At 37.8% G+C, this 8,099-nt stretch overlaps 1 pseudogene; it reads right to left on the bottom strand.

The window, feature by feature from the left end:
• Positions 1 to 5,247: 5,247 nt before the first annotated feature.
• Positions 5,248 to 7,354, bottom strand: LOC139809041 (putative T-box protein 7; annotated as a pseudogene).
• Positions 7,355 to 8,099: the final 745 nt, after the last annotated feature.

The following is an 8,099-nucleotide window of genomic DNA, read 5'->3' on the forward strand; positions in this document are numbered from 1 at the left end:
TTGGCGATAGCGATTGTATTTTAATAACCATTCTAACTCATGGTTCAGAAGATTAACTGTGCGCTAGTGATACAAGTTATGAAGCTAATTCTATTTGATATCACTTGAATGTTGTTTAATATATGTACTTTTGATGTCAGCTTTTTGTTGTAAAAAAAAATAAACTGAACTTTCTTATAAAAATCCCCGAAAATCACGTTTTTTTCACCTTCTAACTAGGCGTGACCCCTTAAAGAAAGCGATTATATGGCCATTGTGATAGCAGGAAGATCAAGAGTTTATAAAGATTAAAATTTAAGAAAACAAACTTTTAGTTATTAGAATTGCAAAATACCATATTAAAAAATAAGTCATCGGAGGCGAGGTCTAGCACTATATTCAATCACAAATTTTTCAGTATTTCGCGTGCTAGGCCTCGCCACGGTACTGATGTTGACTGTAACAATTTAGAAAAAACTTTTAAAAAACTTGGTTTCAAAGTAAAGAAATACGACGATTACCCGCACGAAAAAATACAAAAAAAATTGCAAAAAGGTAAGATCTCGTTAATCCACTTTATCATGGATATAACTGAAATATGTGTCACCGTCACTCTCGATGTATTACAAAATGAACCATCGTAAGCGAGGTATGGCACTTATTTTTAATCACAAAAATTTCATTTCGGGTACTGGGCCTCGCCCCGGTACAGATGTTGATAGTGATAAATTAACAGAAACTTTGGAAAATCTCGGTTTTCAAATAAAGAAATTTAACGACTTGACTCACGAACAAATAAAAGAAAAATTGAAAATAGATATAGTTATTTGTGTAACAAGTGTCGTAAGATGAAAAGATGAGCCTTCGGCTCGTGCGCAAACTCCGCACCCGGGAATTTTCATCTTTACACACGACTTACACTCCCTATTTTATGTGGCAAGTGCTTGGAAAGTGGTCTATCACGCACGCGTAGCGTGCGTAATGGGGCACTTTCCATGCACGTGTTGCATAAAGACTTTATCATGGATATAACTGAAATATGTGTTACCGTCACTCGATGTATTACAAAATAAACCATCTTAAGCGAGGTATGGTTAATCTAACTCCAAGTAATAATCTAAATTTAATTCTCCTAATTTAAAAATTAATTTTTCAAAATTTTTTAAGAAGACTTTAGAATTTCTCAAAAAGAAAATGTACATTAAATTCTTCAGCTGAAATATCGAATTAACTTTGTATGTAGAATTAGACTGTACAATAGTTTCTGACACAATAACATTAAAGATAAAATCGAAATTTATAAAACCATTTACGTAACAAATAAAAAATTAATTAAGGAGACACTTTCAAAATATCAATTAAAAGACATACTAATATAACGTCCTCGGTGACAATCGGCACGGCACTATATAAAGTGATTTTGATATATCCGTGATTTTTGTTTTTAATTAGACATTAGACGATCGCGGAATTCGTAGTGACGAAAAGGAGAGCTTTGCGCGCGACGGCATTGCCGCAGCTTCGGATTCGGCTTCGCGGAAGAGTCTTATCGAAAGTCTTTTTCAAGAGTTTTAAAGTCAACATACGAGTGTGAACTATGGCGGTTAATTATAACGAGAATAAATGCCCAATCTGTTTAAAACCGTGGACCAACATGGGCGAACACCGTCTGTGTTCCCTACGTTGTGAGCATCTGTTCGGAAAGAAGTGCATTGTGAAATGGCTACGCGACTCATCGAATTATTGCCCACAGTGCTGAATTAACCGATATTTGCGTATTATACGCAACAGCACTAACAGCAGTCGATACCGATCGCTTCGACGAGTTGGAGAGTAAATTACGTATTTTGGAATATCAAACAAATATATTAGAAATAACATTAAAGCATGCAAATCATTACATAGCATTACTTTCCAAAAGTAATTAGACTTACTTTTTTGCATATCGTGCATATCGATGCATAGACTTAATAAAAGAAACTCATATCAATCCAGAACGCTTACAAACTTTAAGAAAGACTCTAGACGAATTAAATGACATAGCAGAACAAATATCGACACAAAAAAATAAACGATTACACTTAAAAAAAATTCATATGCTATTCTCAATTAACAAGATATATAGCCCTTGACTTCATCCTCTTTATGTTTCTTTTTTTTTACAAACTATTTTCGAGTATTTGCTTAACTTCAAATTTTTTTATGAGGGAGGTGTGATTATCTTTCACGTACCTACCTTTAGGAATGCGATAACGATAAGAAACCCCAAAAACTTATGACTATCCTATCTTTAGAAAATACAATAATATAATTTTTTAGAAAACTAATTTCTCGATGCCACCTCATCAGCGATAACATAAGGAAACTTTTAGAGGAATTATTTCAGAAACTTATCCTTTTTGGACTTTATTTTTATCGAACTGCAAATGCAGATCACCGCAGTTCCTCGGCACATTCAAGATCTCGTTATATTGTATTCATTAAGCGTAATATTGTGTAAATTTAAGTATGAATGTAAAAGTAATTGAATAAATTGTTCCTTTTACTGTAAGAAATTTCGCGACTCTTACACTAATGCTAATTTTGTTTTATCTAAAACAAGTTATAATTTAATTAACCGAATCTTTTTAATACTCATTGTCAGATTTTTTGCAGTTTCAAACAGTTTCAAACAAGAAAAATAAATACAAAATAATATGAAATATTTTGCTAAAATCTCATAATTTTTTTATAAACTCATATTTCTTTTATTATTCTTTCTATAAACTCATATTTCTCTTTTTATTCTTAAGTGTACTTCAAATTGAACAATTTAATTATTTCTTATGCTTGATTGTAGGATATGGATGAAATTGTCAAAGAATGTATTAATAATGATGTTGATAACAAAGATACCATACCATACAATAAGAAAACGATTAAAACTATTTCCTTAGACAAATTGAACGAAAAATTCGACAAAAAAATTGAAGAGAATACTGGGTGTGTAAAGTTCGCTCCCCTACTTTAAAATTTTTTTAGTTCTGATTAGAGTTCGAGCTTCTTTTCGGAAAGTATAAGAGTATTTTTATGTTTATGAAAAGAGTTCCGGCGATTAACACTTTGAAAAAGGCAATTAAAAAATAGAATTGCTAACTTCACACCCAACTTTAAGACCGAATAATCCTGAATAGCTCATCTAAAGCATTCTGACGACTACTAGAGTACCTGATAAAAAAAATATTTTTCATATTTTTTTCCAAAAAAAAAATTTTTTTTTTATTTAAAGTCAGAATAGTTCTAAGTAGCTCATTTGATTTCTTTCGAAAAATTCTAGAGTTCCTGATAAGTAAAAAACTGCAAAACCTTAGAATTGTTTTAAAAAATCATCATCAAAACGAATATTCACGGCAGACCTTCGAAGTCGAATATCTTCTTAAAACTCTCATCAAGACGCCTGCATCTCTACCACTAACTAGTGGCGATTCGGCCACTAGTTAAAAAGATATTCGAAGATGCAACGGATAAAATTCGACTAAGCCCCGTTTCACACGTATCCGACACTGGACTACTGACGCCGGGATCCGATCGCGAAGTGTTTGGATTAATATGGAAGCATTTACACGTTTGTCCAATAGCTGATTTGTAAAAATAAAGAAAATCGATCGGATACCCAGCATCGGTAGTCCAATGCCGGATACCTATGTGTAAAACGAGTCTATGTCTAAATCTTTCTGTCCGTAAACGGTACGGGCAGGGCACGGTTATGTTTAAATCTTTCTGTCCGTAAACGGTACGGGCAGGGCACGGTTATGTCTAAATCTTTCTGTCCGTAAACGGTACGGGCAGGGCACGGTTATGTCTAAATCGACCTTAAATCGGAGATATATTCACGGAGGGAGTTCGTTATACAAGTAATATTGATAAAAATCTCGCAGCATCGATATATACGCGTATAATCGATTAAAGATGCAACGATAAGATTATCGTAAACAATGTCAATGTAAAACGCATAATCGAGTACAAACATTAATGGCGTATTAAAAAGTTGAAGAAAGTTACGTGCAACGTGCGTAACTTTCTTTCATTTAAAAAAGAAATGTATAATTTTATGAAATGAGAAATTTTTTTCTATACGGCTAATTTACTGCAAATCCAAGTGTGTTATTTTAACTAAAAAGCTCTTCTTACACATTTCTGTCGTTTTGAATAATGCCATTTAACACGGTTGAACATATTAATACGATTAAACGTGTTGATTTAACACGCAACAAAACATGTAAAACGAGCTTCAGTCAAATGTGTCATTTTTAAACATTTATGCGTGTAGAAATAACACACTTGGATTTACAGTGTATGATAAAACGGCTTGCAATTACAATTAATTACAAAGTATTCTATACATATAATCATTAGTCTATATACTCTATATAAATCAAAAATCGTATCCCTTTAGGGGCCACACATCAATCCTGTTGGAGTAAAATGTTATAATTTATAAGATAGTCTTAAAAGACATCCCTGATGAAAGTTTTTTAGTTTTTTTAGTTTTTTTCCAACATAATTATGTACACAGGCCCCTAAAAGAGTAATTACTATAGTAGTCTCCACGCTATTAAATATTAACAGATAAAATTTAAACCAATACCTTGAGTTAAATAACATTTTGTTCTTTTTAATTACCATGTGTGTCAAAATTTATTATTTTAACACAAAAGAATGTTATTTTAACTCCATTGATTAGTCAAATTAATAATTAAATTAACATTGTTTTAGTTAAATTAACGACATATTAAGTAGCAGTAGCAACTTATAAGAATGGTTAAAAATAGCTTAAATTAAATATGTAATCTGACACTACAAATTTAACAGTGTATATGCGACGAAGCTTATACAGTGTTTTCGAACGAAATGACTGTATATTACTTTCGATAGTGTTTTAGGCGACGAATCTTATACTGTTGTAATTCTTAATTGAATGTGGGTGAATCTTTCTGATATACTGTTTATAGATGAATTTTTTTCTTTCTTCCTCTGCTGCCGGTCGATCTTTCCGGGATAATTGTTACAAGTAAATCGTGCGAATCGCCTTTACGTATGACGAGTGAGGCGTATCATCAGCGCCCGCTCGGCGAACGGGCGGAGCTGGTCTTACTTCGCGTGGTCATAATACTAGAAGCGAGTTCACGCCGGCGAAACTGGAAACGATCAGTCAGATTACGTGATCGGAGGCACTGTTGGCCGTGTACCAGACCCGCGGCCGACCGACCGGTCGCTCGCCGATCCGCGTTAAGTACGCAATCGCGTATGCACGTACTCGTTCTCTTGGTCGGACCTACTACCGGTAATCACGCTGGCCATGGCGGCCTCGCTCCCGTCCGCGTTGCAAACAGTGGCAAAATTACTACCTTTTGTAAATCGTGGCAAAAAGGAACCCAAAAAAAGTGGCGAATCCGTGTTGAAATCCGAAAATTCAAGTGGCCTGAAAACTACGCTGGTGCGAGCACTGTCGTATTGTATCGGAGAAGTCAGGCTGTCTAGGCCCTGCACGAGTTTCTTTGGGTCTGGGGTCAGAGTCAGTTCCTGGTCTGGTGATGCGAATATATAACCTCTCCCAGTCAAGTCATGCGCCCACCTCCCAGTGGTCTCGCTGGACCGCTGCAATGAGGCTGTTCCGATTCAGTACGGCTCGGTCGCAAGATCTGATGTCGGCTGGCCAGCGCGCTCTGCAGTAACCAAGTGGCGTCAATGGCGATCTGACTGCGCCTCTAAGAGCCTGTAGTGATACAGGCCTAAGTACCGCTGGTGAGTTGTGGAGCCAAGGAAAAGCACGGTTATCTGGAAAGGTTTCGGCTGTCAATCCGTTTGCTCCCCAACACGCAGTAAATATGAAGAAGTCAAGAATGAATCTTCACGCCCGGGTTCTCGAATGGTCCGGGCACTGCACGCACGATGCGAGATTGATGACTCGGTTAGTGCGGAGACACCCAGTGACTGCGTAGCTGGCTGCTCAAGAGTAGGCGCTAGTTATCGGGTATAGAAACGATTACGCCTCTTGATGCACGAAACTCATGCCACGAATAGCCGTGGCCCACAATAGCCTTCTTCTACTTCTTCTTCTTTGTACATTTTATGACACCTAATCCTCCTCAGAATCACATAACGGCCAAGAACAAGTCAAAAATAATAAATACAGACTCGAAAGATTCAATCCAAACTTGGCGCTGATTGCATTAGCAATCTTCAAAAATTATTCAGAACAAAACACGTCCGAACATGTCCACGATCTCGATGAGACTTGCCCCTAGTAGCCGTGTCAAATTAAAATAGAAATAAATAGTAATAAGTTATTTCGTGAATGGATATCCATCTGTGTCAAACGCAGTGCACGTCGGCACTGCGTTTCAAGCATGCCCGGCGCCGGGGATCGACTCGCAACGGTGGCGGGATTCGCGTCCGCTTCTCCCACGTTGCAAGGCCGGCCAACTTCGACTCCCCGGCTAAAGTGAAAGATAATCGCATGCTTTAATGGGCTTGGAACCCTTAAAGGGGGAAGGTCGTTTGGCTGATTTGATTCGGAGTCGTAGGTCAATGAGACCCCTTCGTCGGGACTGGAATCCGATTGGGCCTGATGATCGATCGAATGATGCTTTCGCTAGAACCGTGACTGACCCGTCTCGCGAAAACCCTTCGCAAATGAATTGTTATTGATCTTCAACTTTGTGATGTTCTCGTTTTGGTATGCCGTCACCGCGATAAATTCCGTCTCTTCAAAAGCAAATAACGCGGTCGGATGAGTAAAGAGCTCGTTGTAGTTCTTCGCATCGAAGCAACGGACAGATCCTAGGAACGTATTTGTGCATCGATGTTAATACCACGTTATTATTGGGATCGTTGATGTGTTGCTCGTGAGATTGAAGCTAATCGGATTGTCCATCCATCAGTGGCTCCCCGTTGCCGGACTCTCGGGATGCTTATAAATCCTATAGCCGAAGGGCTGTTGCGGCTCTGCCGGCCCCGTAAAACTCCAGCCACCCATATTGCTGTTCTTGCCCCCGTTCTGGTATCCACAGTACTTGTGGCGGCGATCGGAGGCCGGCTATCTCCATAAGGACATAATAATTCTCACGTTTCTCCAAACCGCTTACATTTATCTGAACGAACGGGAACATGCGCCGACCGCTCTTGGTAATTGTCATTTCTGTATTATTCTTGTAGAATTGCTGCCAGAGGTTTCGATTAAGCAGCTCAACGTTTACTTGCTTGAATTCATCCTCTCACCTAATTTGCGTTGTAGAGCGATCGGTGACTGCGCGAAAAGTGGCGACGCCAGTTGCATATTCAGTTCCAGAGGCATCAGTGCGTTGTTTGGATCCTGAAGAAACATCTCCGATGATCGTCAGTGTAAGGTATAAGGCAAACACGGAAATGCTCAAAACGAACGTCGAAATCACGTGCAGTTGTAGAATGGAACTAAGACGACCGGTTCTCACCTACCAGTGACCTACCACAAAACGGGATCAGTGCAATCCGCCGAAACTAGGCGAACTGTATGTGTCGTCGGTCGTTCGGCGCCAACACATGAGACAACTATGTGTCCATGAACCTTTTGTCCTTTCTGCCACGATTGACAAAAGGTAATATATAAGGTAACAATTAACGTAGACGTGATCATTTTAAAAGCCGTAATCACACTAATCTACTGAGCCAGTAAAAATAAATGTTAACTCATTACGCGTTGTTAATCCATTTGTCGTAACTTTCTCTTTTTTTAACCCTTTAGGGGCCACACATCGATCTCGTTGGAGTAAAATTTTATAATTTATAAGATAGTGTTAAAAGACGTCCCTGATAAAAGTTTTTTTTTTATGTACACAGGCCCCTAAAGAATTAAAAATATTCAGATACTGTCTGTTCCTTTTCCGGGTAATTTCAGTAGAGACATCCTGCACTTCTTCAAGCTTCTCGTATATTATACATATTTGCCTTTCCGCTGAATCTCGATCAGTCGAACTCAAGATATTAAGATTCTCTAATGATTCGATAATATTCCAACAACGTTCAGACAAAAAAATTATTAGATTAATGCATGTACAAATGGCAACAACTGGCTTCTTTTATGTACATTTTACATTAGTGAT

The sequence above is a fragment of the Temnothorax longispinosus genome, chromosome 2 (genome assembly GCF_030848805.1).
Source record: "Temnothorax longispinosus isolate EJ_2023e chromosome 2, Tlon_JGU_v1, whole genome shotgun sequence".
Classification (NCBI taxonomy): domain Eukaryota; kingdom Metazoa; phylum Arthropoda; class Insecta; order Hymenoptera; family Formicidae; genus Temnothorax; species Temnothorax longispinosus.